This window comes from Pogoniulus pusillus, chromosome Z (assembly GCF_015220805.1).
Source record: "Pogoniulus pusillus isolate bPogPus1 chromosome Z, bPogPus1.pri, whole genome shotgun sequence".
In the NCBI taxonomy this organism is placed as follows: Eukaryota; Metazoa; Chordata; class Aves; order Piciformes; family Lybiidae; genus Pogoniulus; species Pogoniulus pusillus.
The window spans coordinates 102,700,207-102,725,276 of record NC_087309.1 but is presented as its reverse complement, the minus strand read 5'-3'; the positions used below and the strand labels follow the sequence as shown (position 1 = coordinate 102,725,276).

Sequence of the window (25,070 nt, the reverse complement as noted above, 5' to 3'; positions counted from 1 at the left end):
GACCCATTTATACATCTAACAGCAACAGCTACTACTGTGTTGCTTTTAAAAACAAACGTATGTGCACTGGAATCAACAGTACCTGCAGGATTGCAAATGACTATTTTTATCACAGGTCAGGAATCAACTAATAGAAAAGCTAAAATCATTGAATCATAGAATCATTTTGGTTGGAAAAGACCTTTAAGATCATAGAATCATAGAATCAACCAGGTTGGAAGAGACCTCCAAGATCATCCAGTCCAACCTATCACCCAGCCCTAACCAATCAACTAGACTATGGCACTAAGTGCCTCATCCAGTCTTTTCTTGAAGACCCCCAGGGACGGTGCCTCCACCACCTCCCTGGGCAGATCATCAGGTCCAACCATTTACACAGCACTGACAGGTGCTAAGCCATCTCGCTCAGCACTGCATCTACAAGGCTTTAAAACCTGCAGGGAAGAGGACTCCATCACTTCCCTGGGCAGCCTGTTCTAGTCCATGGCCTAAGGCCATGCTGGTGTCTGGTGTCACTGTGCTCATTTGCATGTGGAAGCCCACCGCATCCTTCAGGACTGAACTGATCCTGGTGTTTTCAGTCGGTTTTCAGGAACAGTGCTCTGCCTTTAGCAGTCTGCTCCTCTGTTCTAAATTTAGCTCCGGTTAAGCAAAGTATAGCACCTAAAAGTGTCCACAAATAGTGCTTGCCTTTTAGCTGCTGTGTTAGCACCACATCCCGTGTCACTGTGGCTTAAAGGTTTGTATATAAATAGCCTCTGAAGCCACAAAAAAAAAAAAAGAGCACTATCATGCAGTTTTGAAGGTTGCTCAATCTGCATGTTTCTGAGGATCTGACTCCACTGACCTCTGGCACACACTTTGCTCCATCATCCCCAAAAAGACTGCAGATTTTGGCTGTGATAAAAAGGAACAATAATAATAATAATAATGAAGAAAAAAAAAAAAAGGAAAAGTACTAAGTCTTCTCTTTCAGTTCAGTTACTCCCACCTATTCATGAAAGAACGACTGTATTACAGCAGGATACTGAAATACTTTCAATGCTGAAACTGGGCTGGTTCCCAGATACCTTCGTCTCTTTCAAGGGTGTTCATGAGACGTACCAGACAAAGGTCATTTAAACTCAGCCCCTATCTCCTAATCAAGGAAGGAAGGCAAATTAGCATTGCTGCTTTCGCTGTAGAGTGCCTTGACTGCAGCTCAGCTTTGTCCCGTGTCTTCTGCTGCTGGGCATGAAAGAACTGTCTCTGTTCCCACTGAACTCTTCTTGGTCTAATGAGACTGCCAAGGATGAAAGTAATTATTTTCTACCGTCACCTCTCTTCAAAGGGCAAAGCAAACTCGACTCTCAGAGAGGCACAGAGAAGGCAAGCTGCTGCATGGGCGGAGTTCATGGCTGTGCTCATGCAAGCCCTCCTCACCGGCCTGTTGGGGAGTGCACTGCTTCTGCTTCTGCAGGACAGGAACCTGAAAATTCTTCCTTTCTAGCATTCCCTGATTGCCAGGGACTTCAGCCCTGAGGGGATAAAGGATTTAAATGACATTCAGTATAAGATCTTTGGCACCTGAAAACTAAACCACGTACAGTTTTTCAAAAGGCATCTTAAAAAATCCTCAGAGAGGCAGCCCAAGCTGATCTGGTAATAATTCACATCAGCATTATGTATGGCAGGGCTGCACTTTACATCTTAAAATAAACACTAATAACAGTTCAGTTAGATGTGGAAGATCAGCTGCACATAGTGCAGACCACACCAATAACTGCTAGAGGCAGAAGATACCTACCTGTGAAAGCATTTGCTTCACACTTGGAAAGCCTCAGGCTGCCTGCAGAGAATGACAAAGCAGTAGCTTCCAAAACAAGAAGCCTAATTTGTTCTGCATGCTCTGAATGGCCCTTAGATACACTTAACCCCCCCTAGTTGATATTTCACACTTTGCCCACTGGCAACATCTGCATGGCACACTGCTCTGATCACTCCATAAGTGCAAGTCGTATATGCAGGGCTGAGCTGTCTGCTCAAAGCACTGCACATAAGCAGGGAGTCAGCTGTCAAAGAAACTGCAATTCTGCCGAATTCCAGAAGCAGTTTTAAAACCAGCTGCAAATGGTGTATCTACATTGAAAGAAAGCCTCTAAAAGAGGGGAAGGAAAAAATAAAAAGGCTCCTCTGTTCTCTTTCTGTGGAAAAACACAAGAAGTTTCTGCAAGGTTATCAGTTCTCCAGAGAAGGTCTTGCTATGTCAAAACCACCTACTGAATTTCAGCCTTCTGTTTTACACAACACAGGGCTGACATCACAGATCTGTGTTGCAAAACAGAAAATCTAAGTAGCATAACACCAGCTGTTGCTCCCCAATAAAAGAACCGCGGAATCAAAACTGTTACCAAAACACAACGGCAACTTCCAGCTAATTGCCTTCAGCAGCTGCATGGGTCTGCAGCTCACCTAGGGGGCTGAGGAGGCAGCAAATGGACCGACGACTAACACAAAATCCATGATGATTAATAAAAACACCTCTCCCAGTTCCTCCTGCCAGCTTCTGGGTTGGTCCATCATAAAAAAGCCCTGCAGCACCAAGAAGATAGGCTGTGCTGCATTGTTCAGTGGTACCAGTGTGTCCAGGAGGTGGGACCTGAAGACACTGGAAGCGTCTTCCATTGCAATGCCGCCTAACTAAAGAACCCACAATGAGTACTTCGCCTTCAGCACACACCCAAAACACTGTATGCAGGACCACTCCGACGTCTTAACGCAGCGATTCTCACAGTAGTTTAAGTTGGATTATTTTGGAACAGACACGCTGATGTATAAATTCAAAAGGTTTCTATGGATGTTTGTTCAGCAGAGATTTCTGGGCTTGCACCTAAGCAAATGGGCGGCTGCATGAGATAAACTGAGAGCTTTGAGGCAAAAGGCTCTCTGATAAGGAAATTTTAGGTTAAAGCAAAGACAAAAAAAAGCAATTATTACGTTTTAAGCAAATTGCTTGAAAAATCCTTCCAGTCAGTGAAGTAATTGCTTCCAAGGAGTAGCTCTGCTGGTTTAAATGAAACACACAGCTCTTGTTTTCTTCTTCAGGAAAGAGCAAAATCGTTATTCACTCGGCAAGAAGCTGAAGGAAGCCAATCAGAGCTAACGTTCATTTCTTTTCAAATGCTTTAACAATGAAAGGAATATTGAAGCAACATTGAGGCAAGTTCCAACACAGAAGCGGCATGTAGAGGAGGTGCTTAAAGGAGGAGCCCTGATGCAAACTCAGACCGGACTTTGCTGGACTTCATTTAAAAGTCTTGTTGATAACATTCTGGCTTCTCACCGTTTTTCTGCAGAGTTCAGATCAGTGGCCATAACAAAGCCTGGCTAGCAAAGCTAGGTATGAATACAGCAAGGCAGAGAGGCCACGTCAGTGCTGCAGGAAAAGCCCATGCCTACAGCTGTTTGTCTTTAATAGGCAAGCTTTGTAGTCTAGGGATTGATCATGGTTGTCTCAAACAATAAAGATCCAAACCCACCTGCATAACAGGATTCAGATCTGCAAATTATGAGGTGAGGTGAAGAGCACAGGTTTTGCTATCTCTTCTTGGAGAGCTGAGCAACAAGGGATGAATCCACTTGCTCCTCCTCCAAAACAAGCCTTCTTTAGTCACCTGGTGATGCCACAAGCATTTTTGCCAATACCAGTTCTCTCTCTGCTGTCCTGCTATCTGAACTTTGATGTTGTAACTGTGCTCATTAACGCCTTGTCTATGCACACAAGAATATGTGGCTGGGAACAGGGTAGCTATCAAGTAGATTTTCCAGACAGACTTCTTGCAACTTTAATGATTCTACAGTATTTCCAGCGCAAATTCTTCTCAAAACATTCACTGCTTATATTTATCATTGAGTATGCTCCTGCCTTAAAGAGCACTTATCAGAGGGGGGCACACACAAGACACGGAATCACAGGAACATTCTGGCTGGTAAAGACCCTCAGGATCACCAAGTTGAACCAATAACCCTACTCTGCAACTTTTACTCTAAACCATATCCCTGAGCACCAACTCTAATGCTTTTTAAAGGATGCAGCATTGGCATACTTTCTGAGGCAGAACGTGGGTACAGGTGCAGAGCAGGTAATGTCATCTGGGCAGGACAGAGTCTTCATTTCCTGCTAACTGAATCATCATTTGGCTGATCTTGTGTCTGAAGTTGACTGTGCGTTCTTCAAAGCATGTAACACTGGGTTCCCATCCGAGCCAGTTTAGTTGGCAAGCTCCAATGTTGTTCTATTTGAAATTCATCCACCCTCCTTCTTTACTATCAGGCAGTTTGTTGTCCTCCTACCTGATTCACAGGCTGGAGAAATCTTGCATTAGTGCTCAAACCACTGGGGTTTTGCAAAACCTCAGCTCCGCATGCCTAAGGAACAGAATGAGTTCTGGACAGATGGGCAGAGTCCAATGGGATGGGGTTCAATAGCTCCAAGTGCAGGGTGCTGCACTTTGGCTACAACAACCCCATGCAGAGATACAGGCTGGGGTCGGAGTGGCTGGAGAGCAGCCAGATAGAGAGGGATCTGGGGGTGCTGATTGATACCCGCCTGAACATGAGCCAGCAGTGTGCCCAGGTGGCCAAGAGGGCCAGTGGCATCCTAGCCTGCATCAGGAATGGTGTGGTCAGCAGGAGCAGGGAGGTCATTCTGCCCCTGTACTCTGCACTGGTTAGACCACACCTTGAGTACTGTGTTCAGTTCTGGGCCCCCCAGTTTAGAAGGGACGTTGAGATGCTTGAGCGTGTCCAGAGAAGGGTGACGAGGCTGGTGAGAGGCCTTGAGCACAGCCCTACGAGGAGAGGCTGAGGGAGCTGGGATTGTTTAGCCTGGAGAAGAGGAGGCTCAGGGGTGACCTTATTGCTGTCTACAACTACCTGAAGAGTATTTGTGGCCAGGAGGAGGTTGCTCTCTTCTCTCAGGTGGCCAGCACCAGAACGAGAGGACACAGCCTCAGGCTGCGCCAGGGGAGATTTAGGCTGGAGGTGAGGAGAAAGTTCTTCACTGAGAGAGTGATTGGACACTGGAATGGGCTGCCTGGGGAGGTGGTGGAGTCGCCGTCCCTGGGGCAGTTCAAGGCAAGGTTGGACGTGGCACTTGGTGCCATGGTCTAGTCTTGAGCTCTGTGGTAAAGGGTTGGACTTGATGATCTGTGAGGTCTCTTCCAACGCTGATGATACTGTGATACTGTGAGTGAGAACACAGAGGGGCAGAAGCACTGCTGGACCCTGCCTCTACTGTCTCAAAACCAGGAGAGTTTTGCCCTAGCATAAATGGGGTCACCCTGTCTCACACAGTGCTGGCTCCTACTTTTCCTCTGAACCAGCCAGAGATATTCCTGTAAGTTAAAGCCTGCTACTTTTGCCTCTCACAGTGACCATCCACTGGCACCTATATTCTGTATATTACTGCAGCTGGATGTACATTACTTCTATAAAGAAATCAAGAAGTTGCCTGCAACCAGTCCACAGCCTGGACATTTCTCACCTCCTCCCCCTTACTTGGCATCACAGAATAATACCTATATTCATCAGGGTCACTCTGGGTAGGAGGTTGTGGTTGGTAAGAGAGCAGTGAATGCAGAGATCTCTCAGGGTTCAGACATGGCTGTCAAACACTGCTGCCCAGAAGCACTTTGAGTGGAAAATTCAGTCACTCTGAGAAGATGGCATAAGGTGCAGGCAGAGGCAAACACATCAAAAAGCAAGGAAATGAGTTTGTCCACACAATACAGCACACACTGTCTGGAGGCTTTGAGATAAGCAGTGAGATACTACATAGAGTAGAATGAGCGCAGAGAAGGGCAGAGGAAAACCCAGGAATGTCTGTTAAGCGCACTGCACGGCGCTGCAGCAGACACAGGTAAACATCTGCAGATGCAGTGTGAAATGTAACCTTCTGCCCAGAAATGTTCTGCAGAGAAATGGGTAAAACAGATTTAAAGTGGCAATTCCAAAAAAGTTGTTTAAAGCACAACAGGGCTGTCTGTGACCTACCACCTCTTTGTCTTTCTCCCTAGTTGTGTTTTCTAATGACACTACGGAAAGCTGTCCCATCAAGCTGGCATCACAAGAGTATGAGCTGTCTCCTTCCTGTCCAGAATAACCAGCAGTATGAACTTGCTGACAAAACCCTTCCTTGCCACAACTCTTAGGTAAGTTTTCTGGGAACACTCATACTTAACACAATCTGCAACGAGCTAAGAGAAGGAAAGGAGTGTGAATTAAGGACCAACCCTGCTGTCTCTCCCCGGCTTATTTAGCACTGCATGGTTTTTCAAAAGCACATTGTTATCACAGGTCTAGAAATTATGTAGCATCACGGCAGCAGTGAATTTGTGTTGCCTGATTGCTAAGACATCTAACTGGTTTGGGTCGTCGTTTTTGTTTTGAGGACTGATGAAAGACAAAAGACTACAATGCTTCCTTGGCAGGGAAAATGACAGCACTCTCTGACAACTGTTGCTGTAAGATGCCCTGGAGGGACTAAGAGAAGGAGTTAAAGCAGCTTTCACTTGTGGCTTCCTCAGAGAAAAGGGCCAAGCAGTTTACAGTAGTTCCCCAAGGGAGAGTCATGGCCACTCTGCATAACATTCCTTGACATCATGGCAATACCAAGGAGCCAAAAACCTCACTCATCAGAGGGAGATCCAAGTCCCAACCCAAACTTTCTACCCTAGTCATCCGTTTGGGTTCAGAAGCAATGAAGCAATGGCTATAATCAGAATTTGAGGGGCTGCTCTTCCCAGGACAGACTCAACACTTACACCGGTACTGGGGTTTTGTTTCAAGCATTTGCAGAAACTCATGGAAAGGACACAATGCAACATGTGCAGACCAAAGGTATATTTTATTAACTCTAGGGCTCATAAACTCTAAGTGAGACCTGGATCCAGAGCTGACTCTGCCACAAGGACAGCTTTGGTCACAGCAGTGACAGATGCCTTGGAAAAAAACTCACACCAAGGGCACAAACTGCAATATGCATGCACACCCTTTAATCTCAAAGGATGAAAATAATCTATTACAAGTTCTCTCCACTTAAATTAAGGAACAGTTCAAACATGAAGTGAGATAGCAAATAACTGAATATTTCCAGATGTTTTCTGTTACTGGTATCTGTCATGTTGGTTCAGGAAGTTTCTGAACCTATCACTACCCTAGCAATTCTTCCCTCACAGCTCTTCAAAATGCTGGGAGTGTGCCAGCCTTTCCCAAGTACTTCACATTTAATTTTCCTAGGGCATGAAAAATGGATGTGTTTAAACAAAGAAAATACACTGCCAAGCTTCCAAGCATGTAGACTGTTGGCTTTTTTTTTTTTTTTTTTTGTTTGGTTGGTTTTTTTTAAGTGGTCAGTCCATGTCACAGAAATGGAGGAGATGGTTTCAGCATGTGATTATATACATCTCTTCTTACCACAATTTTCAGCACAGATGGAACTCCACCATACCAGACCATTGCAAAATGCTGCTTGCAAACTCATATACATGCAGTTTGACAGGCAATTATATCAGGATGCCAGTGCCTTTTCTAAGCACTGTACCAAGACTACTTTCATAACAATAAAAAGTCCTAGCTCTTTAAAACTGCCAGAAGCCTTCCACTTCTGCTGACTTCGTATTGTTAACAGAATCACAGAATTAACAAGGTTGGAAAAGACTTTTGAGCTCATCAAGTACTATCTATCATCCAACACCTTCTAATTAACTAAACCATGGCACTAAGTACCTGATCCAGTCTCCTTTTAAACACCTCCAGGGACGGTGACTCTGCCACCTCCCTGGACAGTCCATTCCAAAGGCAAATCACTCTTTCTGTGAAGAACTTCTTCCTCATGTCCAGCCTAAACCTGCCCTGGCACAGTTTGAGACTGTGTCCTCTTGTTCTGTCACTGGTTTCCTGGGAGAAGAGACCACCCCTCACCTGGCTACAACCTCCTTTCAGGTAGTTGTAGAGAGCAGTAATATCTCCCCTGAGCCTTCTCTTCTCCAGGCTGAACAGCCCCATCTCCCTCAGCCATTCCTTGCAGGGCTGGGCTCCAGCCCCCTCAGCAGCCTTGTTGCCCTACTCTGGACATGTTCAAGCACCTCAACATCTTTCTTAAATTGAGAGACCCAGAACTGAACTCAAGGTGTAACCTAACCAGTGCTGAGTATAGGGGCAGAATGACTTCCCTAGTCCTGCTGGCCACACTATTCCTGATACAGCCCAGGATGCTACAGGCCACCTGGGCACACTGCTGGCTCACGTTCATCTGATTGTCACACATTACTCCCAGGTCCCTCTCTGCCTGGCCACTCTCCAGCCACTCTGTCCACAACCTTTTGTGGTTTATGCTTTTTCACATACATTCAAAGAGATGCTTAGTTATCTTCCCTCTTTAAAAAGAACAGCAGCAATAATAAGCAGTGAACTTAAACTTCACAGAATCACAGAATGTTAGGGGATGGAAGGGACCACGAAAGATCATCTAGTCTAGCCTCTCTACCTGAGCAGGACTACCTATACCAGATTACACTGGAATGCATACAGGTGGGTCCTCTAAAAACAAAAAAAGGATGTCAAAGCTTCTCTAATAAAACTTCTTGCAAATATATTTTCTTCAGTAATTTTGGGGGTTTTGGGGAGATTCGCAGTCAGCAGTGCAATTTGTCCTAGGGATATCTAATAACTGACATTTTGCAAGACTCCCTTCTACTCTGTGAGTCAAGGGTAACTCTTGAGAGTCAAACTGTGAACACAGGAGACCATTCTCAAAACTTTTGGGAGAGAAGTATTGTTGTGGAGTGAAGTGCACAAGGTACAGTGCTTACGAATGGACAGAGTTTTTTCACCATTTCCTAAGGTCAGGACAGGTTTTCAGTAAAACCCTGGTGTTAACCAAATTTAGGACTTCTGCTTCACTCAGCTCTGTATCCAGATCTCTGCACTTGTTTTAAATTGAAAAGGAGATGTTGGAAATTTGAGGCACTGTCCTATGCAGTGTATCTCAGAAAACCACTGTGTCTGTGGCTGAACATCCCTCCTGAAGGGAAGTGCTCACACAGGTACAATTTCTTTCTGGATCAAGCCCTGGCTGGACAGTATCTCTATGCAATCTAGTTTTTCAATTGTTGCTGCTGAGTGAGGTTCTGAGCCTGGCAGCCCATTTCAGCTCAGAGGCACATAAGCTGGGTCCAGTGATGCTGTGGGACAGGGCTGCAATGGTCCTGCAACATCCTCCCATCGCTCATGCTCTCCCACATCATGCTGGTGGCTGGGCTGGCTTTCTGAAGTGCACATGGCTTTCATGCAAGCAAAGCCAGTGCTGTGTATCTGAAAACCTTCTGCACTTTAACACCATCACTCAGCAGTACTTCATGAATGCAGTATGTGGGTATTCAGTGGATTAACAGACTGAAAACTGAAGTGTTCAGCTGAAGAACGATATGTTAATTATTTCCAGTTAATTAGTTTGCTTTGTTTATTTAAATTGATCTCTCCTCACTCTAGACTGAACCACCAAGCCAAGCTTTTCTACTGGAGAAACTACCACAACTCATTTCATGCAGAACACTAGCTAAAGAGCCAAAGATAAGATGCTGGTTACCCTCAGTGAAAGGCCACTTTAATCACTATGATCTACAGAAGCCATATGGCATAATAACCAATATGCATTGCCTTTACCTCTTTTTGTGTGACAATAATAGGAAGGACATTAAGCTATAATGCAGTCTGATATTACTCTCCTTTTGCTGAAGGAGAATAAATCCAAAATGCAACTGGAAGGCAAAGGCCATTCACAAGGCTGAACGTGAGGGAACAAATAAGCAGCAAGTAGTGATCCCTTGGGGTCTAGCAACCCTGCATCTACAATTCCCAATGCTACTTCTGCCCAGGACAAGGGCTTTCTGGGAAACTGGTTGCTAAATGCACAACACACCAAGTGACATTGAGGGGCTGAGGAGAAGAGGGAGATTTTGCAGGTAGTCATTTCATAGTGTGGGCAGGAGCCCCTGCAGAAACATAGGGAGGAAAGAACAGCCAACTGCCACATTAACAAACCTCTGGGGGATACCCAACCCTCAACTGGGGTGACAGGCTTTTTCAACAGAGAGCTCGTTAATAACCCTGTAGTGTGCCTGAGGATAAAAAAAAATGGAAGAAATGCCCAGTTCTTCACATCTTAAGGTAAATCTTGCAAGTCACCCTGCATTCTCAAACCAGAAGGAGAGCAGAACAAGCAAAAAGCCAATCTGCTTATTTTTCCACTTTACTTTGTGACATAAGGAGCACACATATCGAAATAGTAGTAAAAAAAATCTGTAATCTCTTTAAGGAGCAATACATTCCACTGCTGTATATTGCAAAAGATACTTCCAAAAGGCACGTTGTTGAAATAAATTCACAAATCCTCATGGAGCATGCAGACAAGCATTAACTGTGCTTGTAGAAACGAAACAATGCCAGGCATTATCTAAAATGTCAATGTCTTCTGTACTTCACAGCATACACAGTGATGAAGTACTTCAGTGACCAAGGTACTGCAGCACTCCTTCCACTCTCACCTAAGGGTGGAAATGTAACCTCCTTTTCTTTGATATGAATTGTTGGCTTCAACACAAGAATTTCAGTCAGCACATTTCATTTTCTGGGGAAATCATTCTTGAGTTTCTTAAATGCCACTTGTTATGAACTGGTATGTGGGAGTGGGGAAAGAAAGACAGAAAGACAGAGGAAGGAAGGAAGGAAGGAAGGAAGGAAGGAAGGAAGGAAGGAAGGAAGGAAGGAAGGAAGGAAGGAAGGAAGGAAGGAAGGAAGGAAGGAAGGAAGGAAGGAAGGAAGAAGAAGAAAGAAAGAAAGAAAGAAAGAAAGAAAGAAAGAAAGAAAGAAAGAAAGAAAGAAAGAAAGAAAGAAAGAAAGAAAGAAAGAAAGAAAGAAAGAAAGAAAGAAAGAAAGAAAGAAAGAAAGAAAGAAAGAAAGAAAGAAAGAAAGAAAGAAAGAAAGAAAGAAAGAAAGAAAGAAAGAAAGAAAGAAAGAAAAACTTTGCTGCTTCAAATTAACTTTATGGGCAGCTTAAGCTCTGAAACAAAGTACAACACAAATTAAAATTTGACCAATTGATGTATTCATCTTGCCCAAATGTCTTTCCTTCCTTTTACTGTCAACCCTGTAGATTTATTTTCTTTTTAGCCTTTAAAGCTTGTACACCACCCCATCACATCCATTCTGCATATTAAAACAGGAAACCCTTTCAGTAACCCACTGGAATCCGTGTGGCTTCTAGAAGCACAACCTATATTTCAGGTGACTTCAAGCAAGTTAGGTTGAAGACTTGCAAAAAATATCTTCCCTGGACCTGAAAGGTACATCCATCTCAATGCAAACCTGTTTTCATCATTCACACCTGAAACTGAAGTAACTTTGATATCTCATTTATTGCTAGTGCAGTTACCAAGTGGGAAACTGTTGCCTTTCAAACACAGAATCACAGAATGTTAGGAGTTGGAAGTAACCTCTAGAAATTAACTGGTCCAAGCCTCCCTGCCAAAGCAGGATCACCTTGGAAAGGCTGACAAGCAACATACCCAGCCAGGTTTTGAAAGTCTCCTGAAAAGGAGACTCCACAAATTCTCTGGGCAGCCTGTTCCTGGGCTCTGTTATGGTCACCATAATAAAGTGTCTCCTCTTGCTGAGGTGGAACCTCCTGTGTTCTAGCTTGTACCCACTGTTCCATGTCCTGTCTCAGCACCACCAAACAGAAACTATCACCTTCATTTTGACACTCACCTCTCAGATATCTACAGACATTGATAAGATCCCTTCTAACCTTCTCTTCTCATGAGCAGGCACTTAAAGAGTCTACACTAGAAATGTAGCTGATCCTGTGAGCTTTTTGCTATTCTGAAATTGCATGAAAAAAACCTCCATATTTGGCTGAGAAACTATACACTTGAAAGAATCATAGAATCAACCGGGTTGGAAGAGATCTCCAAGATCATCCAGTCCAACCTAGCACCCAGCCCTATCCAGTCAACTAAACCATGACACTAAGTGCCTCATCCAGTCTTTTCTGGAACACCTCCAGGGACGGTGACTCCACCACCTCCCTGGGCAGCCCATTCCAATGCCAATCACTCTCTCTACCAACAACTTCCTCCTAACATCCAGCCTGTACTTCCCCCGGCACAGCTTGAGACTGTGTCCCCTTCTTCTGTTGCTGGTTGCCTGGCAGAAGAGACCAACCCCCACCTGGCTACAACCTCCCTTCAGAGAAGCAGCAGATTTAAAAATGGACATTTAATTCTGATTTATTTAAAATGTGAATCATGACCTCTCTGTATCCTTCACAGGTAGGGAAGATGACATATTTTTCCCAGTTTCACATGCAGGATGAGACTGAAACAGATGAGGATGTCTGTGGAACCACAGGATACTATGTTCATGTCTTGGCTTAACATCCTATGTCCTTCTTATGATGAGGTCACCAGAACTGGACATAGTATTCAAGGTGAGGTCTCACAAGAGCAAAGGGGCACAATCACCTCTCTTGATGCACCCTGCTTTATACAGCATGGTACGAGACAGGAGGAGAGGCTCCAGGCCCCTCACTGGTGACAAAGCTGATGAGGGGCCTGGAAAATAAACCCTATGAGAGGCTGAGGGAGGTGGAGTTGTTTAGCCTGAAGAAGAGGCAGCTGAAGGGCTGACCTCGCTGCTGTCTACAACTACCTGAAGGGAGGTTGTAGCCAGGTGGGAGTTGGTTTCTTCTCCCAGGCAACCAGATCAAGGGGGGTCAGTCTCAAGTTGTGCTAGAGAAGGTATAGGCTGGATGTTAGGAGGAAGTTCTTGCCAGAGAGAGTGATTGGCATTGGAATGGGCTGCCCAGGGAGGTGGTGGAGGCACTGTCCCTGGAGGTGTTTACGAAAAGACTGGCACTTAGTGCCATGGTCTAGTTGATTGGGTAGGGCTGGGTGATAGGTTGGATGGGATGACCTTGGAGATCTCTTCCAACCAGGTTGGATCTATTTCTTTCTATATTTCCACTGAGGAGATGTTAGTAATTTTTATTCTTACAGAACTTCTCTCCTTCGACTTTCACAGCCCGGAGTTAAGTGGGGTTTTTTTGTTAGCCCTTTTGCCAATTAACTGAGAGCAAGGAGCTGTTTTTCAGTCAAAGCTGACATTTATTATGTATTGAAAGAAACCTATTTCCCCATTAAATAGTTGTAACCTGAAAGCAGACACTTCATTGCTTAAGGTAATATATCTAAACTCATGACTATGACACTAAAGGTTTAATTGCAACCCACTTCCATCAAAAGCAGACCTTGTAGCACCAACTGCTGATTAATAGACACAACATGATTGACTTTTTAATAGTTTTTCATTATATTCTTCAATCCTCACACTGCATGCCAGCTGAAGAGACAGAAAAATCCTGCCTGTTCCTCCTATGCTGAAATTAAACTCTTTTTGGCTGGTTGGTAGATTTTTTGTATATTTGTTTGGTTTTTTTTTTGTTGTTGTTTGGTTTTGGTGTTTTGTTTTTGTTTGTTTATTTTTTTTCTTGCTTGGTTTTGGGTGATGTTGGGTTTTTTTTAGGGGGGAGGGAGGTGTTGGGTTTTGGTTTGGATTTGGTTTGTTGGTTTGTTGTTTTCTTTTGCGTAACTGTGTAGAAAGTTTTCCTTCTAGATCCTGAAAGCTGACTGAAATGCACATGTAATAGTGCTAGCACCAAAGCAGTGGCTATGAGGTGCAGCACAGAATCATAGAATCAATCAGGTTGGAAGAGACCCCCAAGATCATCCAGTCCAACTTAGCACCCAGCCCTAGCCAGTCAACTAGACCATGGCACTAAGTGCCTCAGCCAGGCTTTGCTTGAACACCTCCAGGGACAGTGACTCCACCACCTCCCTGGGCAGCCCATTCCAATGCCAATCACTCTCTCTATGGCAACAACTTCCTCCTAACATCCAGCCTGTACTTCCCCCAGCACAACTTAAGACTGTGTCCTCTTGTTCTATTGCTGGTTGCCTGGGAGAAGAGATCAACTCCAACCTGGCTACAATGTCCCTTCAAGTAGTTGTAGACAGCAATGAGGTCAGCCCTTCAGCCTCTTCTTCTGCAGGCTAAACACCCCCAGCTCCCTCAGCCTGTCCTCATAGGGTTTGTGTTCCAGGCCTTTCACCAGCTTCATCGCCTTTCTCTGGACACCTTCCAGCACCTCAACATCTCTCTTGAATTGAGGGGCCCAGAACTGGACACAGGACTCAAGGTGTGGCCTGACCAGTGCTGAGTACAGGGGAAGAATAACCTCCCTTGTCCTACTGGCCACACTGTTCCTGATGCAGGCCAGGATGCCATTGGCTCTCTTGGCTACCTGGGCACACTGCTGGCTCATCTTCCGCCTACTATCTACCATGTCATACAAGAGATTGACAAGCAGCACCAGGTCCATGGTAGGGTACCCACTCCTATTTTAGGGTGTTGGTACAGCTCCTCCAAGTTCTGAAGAGTGAGCTCAGTTTCCACCACATCTTTGTCTCTTGTATAAGCAGGATGCAGTTATGGTAGAATATATTAATTAAACACACTTGGTTTTGTAGTTAATGAAAGTAACCAACCTAAAAAAATATCCAGCACATCATCATTGCAATCCAGTTACATATCTAAAAACATTTAATGGCTTGGTTTTGGGGTTTTTGTTTTTTGTTTTTGGTGGTTTTTTTTAAATTTCCTTTGGTACTCCTTTTATGAACTACAGTTTTCAGTCCTACTTTGTTTAATGCAAGAAAGCAGAATCCACTCTATAAATATGCAACAGATTTACATAGCTTTTTCTCTTTCTCCCTACATACACAGCTCCTGCTTGAAAAATCAATTTCTATGTTACTTCTTGTGCTTCTAGAAATGTAAAAAGCAAGCACTTGAAAGCAACTTCAAACAAGGGATGATGAGAATTATCAATGCCATATGTCAGAGCAGGGTTCTAAGGTTACACCAATATCAGAAGACGGGAAACAGTTCCCAAAACTGCTTTCAGGAGAACAAGGAAGGTAGTGAGGCCAGGGTTAGAGGAAACGATTTCCATGAAAAGAAGATAAATGCAGGAGCTGGCAGCTTTTCCTGCTTGTAAAGCTAAATTCCCTTCCTTTTCTTCAGGACTTGCTGACTTCTTTCATGAAGGAAGATGTTTTTAAAAATCTTAACTGTCCTTGAATATGTGTGGTTATATTAACACATTCCTACTCAGATATCAAGTGCTTTATGGAATTAGAAAGTCACAAGCAGAAAGCTCTTACTGCACCAGAAAGAAATGCTCTTGCACTCCCATCAAACTTATCTGAACCTTTTTTTTTTTTTCCTTTTCTCTTCTTTAAGTAACACCATTGTTTTTTAGTACTAACATCAATGAATTACTATGTCAACCTACTGCAATATGCAAAAGCTGCTCTCCTATTACCATCCCTATGGCAGCAGACAGCCAGTCCTTTGCCATGTATGTCTGGGATAGCTTTACAGAATAAATACTCACTGTGCCATCTGCAGAGCTGAAGGTCACCCTGCCCACAAACTTCAAACCATTCATTCCTGAACACTTCTTGTTCACTGGTGGGCCTGGAAACTAGGTATTTTCACTTAGGGTAGTTCTCCTTAGTCCACCACTTCATAGAATCAGCCAGGTTGGAAGAGACCTCCAAGATCATCCAGTCCAACCTAGCACCCAGCCCTAGCCAGTCAACTAGACCATGGCACTAAGTGCCTCATCCAGTCTTTTCTTGAAGACCTCCAGGGACAGTGACTCCACCACCTCCCTGGGCAGCCCATTCCAATGGGAAATCACTCTCTCTGTGAAGACAGACCAATGCATGGCACTTGAGTGCAAAAGAGAAATGCTTCTGACTTAATAAATGATGCCATATCCCCTGAAGTCAAATTGCCTTCCATCCAAGTTGACTCCTTCTACCAGCTCTCTAGGCATTGATGGAGCTGGATATATGTCCACCAGCAGACCTGCCACATGCACAAGAAGTGCACTTGAATACAGCATTCGTGTATCTCCACATGGATTCAAGGAAAACAAACTTCAGAGATTTCTTTTTTTATAGGCAGAGCAAAGTGAAAGTGTGGCAAGGAAGTTTCCTGAATGAAAACTGCAGAAAGCATTGGGATTCTCTGTTTGTTCTTTGTTGTTGTTGTTGTTGTTGTTGTTGTTGCCTTCAGCGCTACAGAAGAGCATCAAATTAGTCAGTGTGACAGAAATTTACTTAAAAAAAAGTAAAAAAAAGCCTGTCCATCTATGAGCTCAGCAACAGCATCTCCAGCTGTATAAAAGAGAAAAATAGGAAGCTGTTCTGCCAATAAAGCCAGAACTAGAAGAGCTCAGAATCACAATTTTCTTTAACATTCAGATTCAAAATGTATTTACTAAAAAAATGGACAAATGAAGCCCTTTTCTTGAATACTCTTTTCATGCTGAGACAAGAGGGAAGCACAAAGGCTGTTGTATGAAGGCTATCACTCACTACTGACCATTTCCCACCCCACTGACCAGCTGTTGTACCTCAGATGTCTCAGCAAGCTTTCCCACTGGCAAAATTTTGTGTTTTCATGTTAAGAGCCATAGTGTCATTGAAACTACAAAGGCAAAAATGTCGTGGGGTTTAAAATGGTATTGTTCTGTTTTGACAGATTACCTCAGGAATTAGACAACCCAAAATACTTACTCACACTGCTCATGTGCATTGAAGCAACACACAAGAAGGAACTTCTCTCCCACAGAACAGCCTCTTGTTCTCAATGTTTTCCACTGGTGGAAACAAACGGTTGTTCAGTGCCTCACTGAATGCCGTTTTGCAATGTGACAAGTTAACAGCTGGCATTTTTGTTCACATAGTTTCTTAAGCTGAGGGCTTGCTGTATAGTTAGGGGTTGGACTAGATGACTTTTAGAGGTCCCTACCATCCTATGATTCTATGATGTATTTGGACAGTTTTCAGTGAAATGAAGGCATCCTGGCCTGCATCAGGAACAGTGTGGCCAGTAGGACAAGGGAGGTTATTCTGCCCCTGTACTCAGCACTGGTCAGGCCACACCTTGAGTACTGTGTCCAGTTCTGGGCGCCTCAATTCAAGAAAGATGTTGAGGTGCTGGAACATGTCCAGAGAAGGGCAACAAAGCTGGTGAGGGGCCAGGAGCACAAATCCTATGAGGAGAGGCTGAGGGAGCTGGGCCTGTTTAGCCTGGAGAAGAGGAGGCTCAGGGGTGATCTTATTACTGTCTACAACTACCTGAAGAGGCATTGTAGCCAGGTGGGGGGTGGCCTCTTCTGCCAGGCAACCAGCAATAGAACAAGGGGACACAGTCTCAAGTTGTGCCAGGGTAGGTATAGGCTGGATGTTAGGAAGAAGTTCTTCACAGAGAGAGTGATTTCCCATTGGAATGGGCTGCCCAGGGAGGTGGTGGAGGCACTGTCCCTGGGGGTCTTCAAGAAAAGTCTGGATGAGGCACTTAGTGCCATGGTCTAGTTGACTGGATAGGGCTGAGTGATAGGTTGGACTGGATGATCTTGGAGGTCTCTTCCAACCTGGTTGATTCTATGATTCTATGATTCTATGATAAGGAAGGGCAACTGGTATCCCAAAGCTGAAAACACAAGCTGTTGGCTGGACAGGGACATCACCCTAGTTCTTCCAGACTGAAAGTGCTTTGCTTTAACAGTTGGAAACGATGCATCATTTCTAGCTGAAGATGCAAGAAGTTTAACCCAGAAAATCAGTGAGGAAATGAAGCAAAACGTTTACAACTGAACTCCCCACAGAACTATGTGCAGGATAACAAAAATCTATCTTGCCAGCAGCCATTGTGTGAAAGCAGTCTTGTTGTTGCTGCTGCTTCTAGAGGATACATTCCCACCTTCTGTTCCAAAAAAATTAAGCTCAGAAAGCCTGAGATCAGTAGGTCTTGGTCACGTGCCAGCATTTTACATGGAAGTTTCCCTGCACACGTCAGTTTTCCAATTTTTACCTTGGTAACAATTTCTACACTGGGCCTTCAGATCTTCCCAGATACTCAAGTCAGAGCAAATGTCCCACATCACATCCCGCTCTCCACGACTGTGAGGAAGCCCAGATTGTTGAGAACTCGCTGATGGATCTAATGCTGCTAAGCGAAGTCATATGGCAAAGTGAGATATGGCACTAATTCATTTAGTGTGGATTTTCACTAAGTGAACTTCACTCCTTGGGCAGCAGTTTGTTATTTCACCTGGATCCAACAGAAAAGGTTGGACTGTTTTGATTGGGGGTGAGGGTGTGATTTCAAAATCCTAGCATTCATGAGGAAAAATATAAATCAGTTTGATTGGCCTAATTGAAAAGAACACCTACTTTTGCCCCTGCAACTCATTTTTAGAAGACTTTTGGAAACAAAATGCAATCCATGCAAGCAACTGACCTTGTGGTTGTTTTCTGTGGTTTTGGCTTGTTGGGATTTTTGGTTGGTTTGGTGTTTTTTTGTTTGTTTTGTTTTAATCAAAAGCTGAACATGAGTACAAACCAAGAACGGTGCAAGGTTTATCCCTCTCTGGACATTCTTAAAGGAATGCAGGGAGCTTTTCTTTGTCCTTTAAATTTATTTCTTCCCTGAAAAGGTAATAAATTATACTGAAGTCAGGGGAAGGACTTTTATTAAATACGGCCTCATTTCCATCGTATGTAAAGGACTGGATTTACTAAAGGGATTTCCCCCCTTGGAAAATGAAGTAAAATAAAACCACATTCCTGCCTTGGGAAATGATGGAAGTTTCTCAAAGCACAGTTTCAAAGTATCTCAAATGAAAATAAATAATACTTATTCTTAACCGAAGGGAGAAAGAAGGGGGAAACTTCCAAATGCTTTCCCCAGGGTTAAACAATGAATTACACAGGGATACTTGGAATACTTTAAAGACAAGACAGTTACCAGGGATGCATCAGCTTTAGCTGGGGATGCAATAAATTTAATTGGGAGAGGCAGTAAAGAAATTAATCCAGACATTCAGAATGAGACTTCCAACACACCCGATGATGCTCCAGGTCCACAGAAAAAGCCACTTGGATCCAAGGCAACAACAACTTCTGCTTCTGCAAGGAGAGCTTATATGGGCTTGCTTAGAAGAACAAAGTACTTGTGAAGTCTATTTGACATATTGACAACAGTGTAATTTCCAGATGCTGTGTTTATTCGCTTTTCCCTTTCATTACCCTTGCCAGGCAAGCAGTACTGGAAAGAGAATTGGTTTAGGGCTGCTTAAGGAAAATGTCAAAAGATCAACTGGAATTCATTTTACAGGACTCCAAATGGCAATAAAAATGATCAGTGAGTGACACTGAGAAATAGATAAAGTGTCAGAGAGCGCATGTAGTATTGCTTTTACCAGTAGCATCCAAAAAAAAAATCAAATTAGTCTGAAGTGCCTTAAATTTAAGAAACATTCCAATCAGTGCATAATTACATACAGATTACAGCTTAAATCCTTACCAAGTCTTCACATCTCCATTATTTTAACTGAAAACAGAAACCTCTTTTGCTGATGAAATTTAACTGATTTTTAATAGTCCTCTGTGCAATTTTGTCTTCCTTTTATAAAACACTGTTATATTTGTCTAATACAGTAATCAAGCTGTATTTAAGTGAAAAGATGAACATGCATATGTATGAATACAAAAATATTAGCCAACATATTGTAACAGACTTTCTGAAAATGCTGCTTTCTCTCACTGAATCTGAGTGATTTCACAATGAAATCTGCTAATGAATATAATCAATAATATGAACACTTCTAGTCTGCTTCAGCTACTTACAAGCTGAGCACACACTTCTTTTTAAACTCAGTATCAAAATGTTATGAAGATGCATTAAAAAAACCAAAACTTTATCACAGAATCATTAAGGTTGGAAAAGACCTTTAAGGTAATTGAGTCCAACCCCAAGCCAGTTATGATGACCACTAAACTATATCCTGAAGTACCACATCTATGTACTTCTAGAACACATCCAGGGATGGTAACCTCACCTCCTCTCTGGGCAGCTTGTTCCAGTGCTTCACCACTCACTAATGGTTTTTTTCCTACTATCCAATATAAACTTCCCATGGCACAATTGAAGCCCATTTCCTTTCACCCTCTCATCCTGTCACTAGCTAGCTTGGAGACCAACAACGTTCTCACTTACAACTTCCTATCAGGCAGTTGTAGACAGCAGTAAGATTTCTCCTTAGCCTTCTCTTCTCCAAACAACCCCAGCTCCCTCAGCCACTCCTCATATGACATGTCCTCCAAAGTCCTCATCAGCCTCATTGCTCCTCTCTGGACACACTCCAGTACCTCAACATCTTTCCTATACTGTGGGGCCCAGAAGTGATCACAGTACTCAAGCTGTGGCTTCACCAGGGCTGAGTATAGAGGTACAATCACTTCCCTTCTACTGCTGGACACACTGTTTTTGATATAGGTCAGGATGTTGTTGGCCTTCTTGGTCACCTGGGCACACTGCTGGCTCATTCATGCTCATACGGCTGGCCACAAGCATCCCCTGATCCTTTTCCACCAGGCTGCTTCCGACACCCTTCCCCAAGCCTGTAGTGTTGTTTGGAGTTGTTGCAATCAAAGCTAAACCTCACCCCTTTGGCCTCAGTTCATCAATCTAATCTGTCCAGATCGATCTATATTATAGACAGCACCATTGGGCCCTGGAAGCACCATCACACTCTGTATGTGTTAGTTTCCTCCAAAGATCAATCACAACTACTCCACCACTAGTGAGAAAAGTCCTGTAGAATAAGGTGTGCTATAAAAATACCCAACAATGTTAGGATTTCAATGGAGATTTCAATTCTTCATGCAAATATTTGATGATACAGTTTGAAAGCACTGTCACTGTGCAGTTCTGAAAGCACTTATGTGTATTATGTATATACAATAGTTTTGAGGATTAATCTTATAAACCTTATGAGGAGCACTTCATTTAGACATCAGCCACAATTTCCCAGTTTACCCAACTATGGGTTAAGTTCACAGCTCATGTACTTTTAAAATACACTTATCTAAGAACACTGGGACTGCACATAACTGCACCCTGTATGCTAGAACAGAAAGTCATTGATGCTCAGTCTCGTATGGCTGGTGCCAGCTCCAGAGTTTATTGCCCTGTTTTTCTGTCAGGATTAAATCAATATACAAGTGACATGACTGTGACATAGGGGTCAGGCAGGGTTGGTGACTCTGAATGAGTACTCATGCTGGTCACAGGGTAACCTTGTGTATCTGTGGCTTTACATTCTCCCACTTACAGAGAAGAAGCTGTGAAACATGCTGCTCTCGTCTGAACTCCAGCATGATCTCACTGCCCTCCGCAGCTAAGCAAAATCTAACAACATGAAGGAGGAAAACCAGCTGGATGCTGCTCTTTTACAAGGCTAACTCCAAGCTAAGACATTCTCATTTTCAGTAACTTCAGTCAAAATGTTTCTGGAGAGCTTAGCTCTGTTTGTGCCAGCATGGCTCCTCAGGGAGGAGGTGAATAGATGATGTTGTATTCTTCCAGTCACGGGGCTCAGTGTAAAACACTGGCTTCTCCACAAGATCCTCTCACCAGTTGCATTGTACTGCCACAGCTGCCCAGGTGGCCAAGAATTCCAATGGCATCCTGGCCTGTATTAAAAACATGCCCAGCAGAAGCAAGGAAATGACGGTGCCCCTGCACTTGGCTCTGGTGAGGCCACAGCCTGTGTAGCTGTGTTCAGTTCTGGGCATCACAATTTAAGGACACTGAGGTGCTGGAGCATGTCCAGAGGAGAACAACAAGGCTGGTGAGGGCTTTGGAGGACATATCATACAAGCAGTGGTTAAGGGAACCAGGGTTGTTCAGTCTGGAGAAGAGACCTCATCTAAACAAGATCATTCCAGGACCTCTTATTTGTTAACTGGTGAATTATAGGCTCAAAGTCTTAAGATTTGGAAGCCAACAATGATAGGCCATCCCACTTAACCATCTCACACTGCATGAGGATTATAAAAACAAAGACATGACTCTGGCAAAACACAGGGTGCTGTCATTCAGACTGTGGTACTACCTCACAATCTTTTTCTTTCCTACTGGAAATTCAAGTGCTCTTACTCCATGAAAGGAGGAAGCAGGAAGAGATAACTTCAATGCCAGAAAAGACAGCACAGATATTGAAAAAAAACTTTTAAAAGATCTGTCTCTGCAGAAGTTCACATTTTTGATCTTGGAATAAAATGCTGCATATCAAGCAATTAGCAGAAAGGTAGAAGTTACAAATAATGCACATTATTTGCTTAACTGCTGGGCTACAGCATATGTTGACACTCACATGAGCTACCATAGTTATTTGCTGCTTTCCGTCTCTATTTGGTATGTAGCTGTGAAAGAAAAGCTACAGAAGTACAAAAATAAGTCTGTTACGACTGTGGCAGAAAAACAGGGCAGGAAAAAAGCTGTTGCTGAGCAGTTCCACACTTCCAGATGTTTACACTGAACTTCCAGATGTTTTCTTGCATTCATTGGTTTGCTATAATAAGTAAGGAACTGTCTTCAAAGACAGCAAGACAACATTAAATCAAACTGTTTATACAAAAAGAAACTTCACTTAAAAACAAAAACAAAAAAAAATCTATGTCCACATTAGTTTCTAAATCTTACAGAATAAACCATGTTCCTTAAAACAAAGTGGATGGCCTTACAGTCAGGAAAGACCTAAGTGTCTTTTCAGATTCTGTTAAAGAGTAAGCAACCATGAATTCATTGTTTGCCCTTCTCACATCCTGGGGGCTAGCTGTAGGGCCTGACTCAACAGATATGACTAATTTTGTCCAAGCACCATTAAGAACTCACCCAACATAGAAGGGTAATCGGTAAGATTGGTGAAATACAAATAAGAAGGGTTGCTGCTAACATTGTTACCAAAAATTAAGTTATAAAACCTCAGTATCATAATCTTACAGTCTAATGTAAGAGAAGAATGCCCAAAGACATTTTTGGGCACATAGAGAAGATTTATTCGCAAGAGAGGGCAAAATATGGATGGGTGATTAATCAGCACTCAAGCAGGAGAATACACAGGCTAACCCTGCACAGTAACAATCCAAGCCAGTAGTTATCTAGAAGTGCAAGCATCTAAGAACCCCCAGCCTTTTGTGACATTCCAGGCCATGGAAATACAGAGCAGCAGTTTTTCCAGTCCTATGCTCTGAAATTCTTTTTGAGTGCTTTCACTGCTTCTTAAAGCAGTCGTTAGATATTGTTATCCACTGTGGGGACAAACCTGTGGCCTAGCCAACAGTCTTCATCAGAAAAACGGTTTAGCTCTGTCCATAGGAAAATGCAAAGGATGGAGGAGATGACACAAGCTTTCATTTCTCATATCTGCTATGTTTCTGCCAGTTCCCTTGATTACTCGTTTGAACCTAACACATGGTGGTGGCAAAAGACAGCGTCACTGAGCTGTAAGCCAAAACAGACCCAACTATATGGTTATGTGCAATACACAGACTAGCCCTGCCTTAGCCTCAGCACAAAGGAAAGGAAGGCTCTAGAGGAAGAGCTTTATGTTCCTTGTTACTTTTGAAAGATTTCAAAAGCAGCTTTGTTAAAAGAAAAAAGAGCTCAGCTATGAAATCACTTCCTTCTGTTTAAAATATTTTAAGAAATTTAAAAAAAAAAAAAAAAAAGGCATGAAAAGGGGGAGTGGGGGTAAAATAAAATAAAAATCTGTTCTCTGATTTCAGCTTGTCCCTAGGATTCAGCATCCCGCCCGGCTCTGTGGGATGACGCAGCGTGCCAGATCCCGACCGCTCCAGCCAGCGCGTCAAGCGCCCGCAGCCCTCCCCACACAATCCGCCTCTTGTCAGCGGCGGCTGGCGCCCGCCCCGCACACGCTGACAGCATCGCGGCCGGCAGGGCTGCGGCCCCTTCGGAGCAGCCCTTCTCCTCCCGGAGCGAGGCAGCGAGGCTCGAAGAGAGCAGGCCGTGTTAGGCAGCTAGCAAACAAGCAGCTCTTGTGTCAATTCCCTCCTGCCCCGTCCCTCTAAAAGCCAGTGTGTGGATAGGAGCAGAGGAAAAGATGACGGTGTGCTTGCAGCAGCGAGGCTCTGCCTGGGAGCGCAGCCAGCAGGATGACTTCAGGGGCACTCGTTTGTGGAAGTTTAGAAGTTAAACGAACACTTTGTTGCTGCCATAAATCACGAGGGGGTTACATATAGCTGAGCAGCATTTTAACAAGGATCCTAAGAACTGGCTTGCCTTCCTCTGCTAAATCTACCGGCGTTCCAAGCTGCAATCCCTCGCTTCCAAAGGCACTCTCCCTCCCCTCTGAAACGAACTGTCTTCTCCGGGGTCAGTGGGCTGACACACATAGCTGTGGGGCAGTACAGGAGGAGGAGAAGAGATTTTAAGAACAAACTGAAATACTTCCTTTCTCTTCCTCACCTCCAGTAAAAAGTTAGTTTCTGCCTCAACCACAATGTATTCACCCAATCTGCACCACTGAGAAAGGCAGAGGGTCTTTTCCTCTGTTACTGAGGTTCACTGATGCAAAAAACAGCCAGACTGCATGAGATTAATATTTGGCAAGTTGCTCCAGGCAGCCCAAGGCATTCACCTTTTCTGGCTTTCCTGAAGCTGAGGCAGATAAACTTGCAGCACGGTACAGTGACAACCTCTGCGAGAAGGCATTCAGGAAGTATTGAAAAATGAAATTAAATCTTCTCCATCTGAAAATCATAATTCAGACTGGCAAGCAGACTGGAAGCAGTGCCAGAGCACCAGGACACCCATCTGATCAATGAGGCTGACTGAATCATCTACTCAAAACTGAGAGACTGCCCAACCTGTGCTTCAAAGTGATGCTTAGCCTTTTTTCCCCTCTTGTCCCCTATTCTCCATTGGAAGTGAAGTTTGACTAAGAGATGTGACAGAATCATAGAATCATAGAATCAACCAGGTTGGAAGAGACCTCCAAGATCATCCAGTCCAACCTAGCACCCAGC

General features: G+C 43.8%; 1 protein-coding gene across 4 annotated transcripts in view; it reads right to left on the bottom strand.

Annotated features, from left to right (window-relative positions):
- The window catches only part of LPAR1 (lysophosphatidic acid receptor 1), a 94,267-nt gene that overhangs the window by 19,027 nt on the left and 50,170 nt on the right, over window positions 1–25,070 (bottom strand). The gene's annotated exons all lie outside the window — the stretch shown is intronic.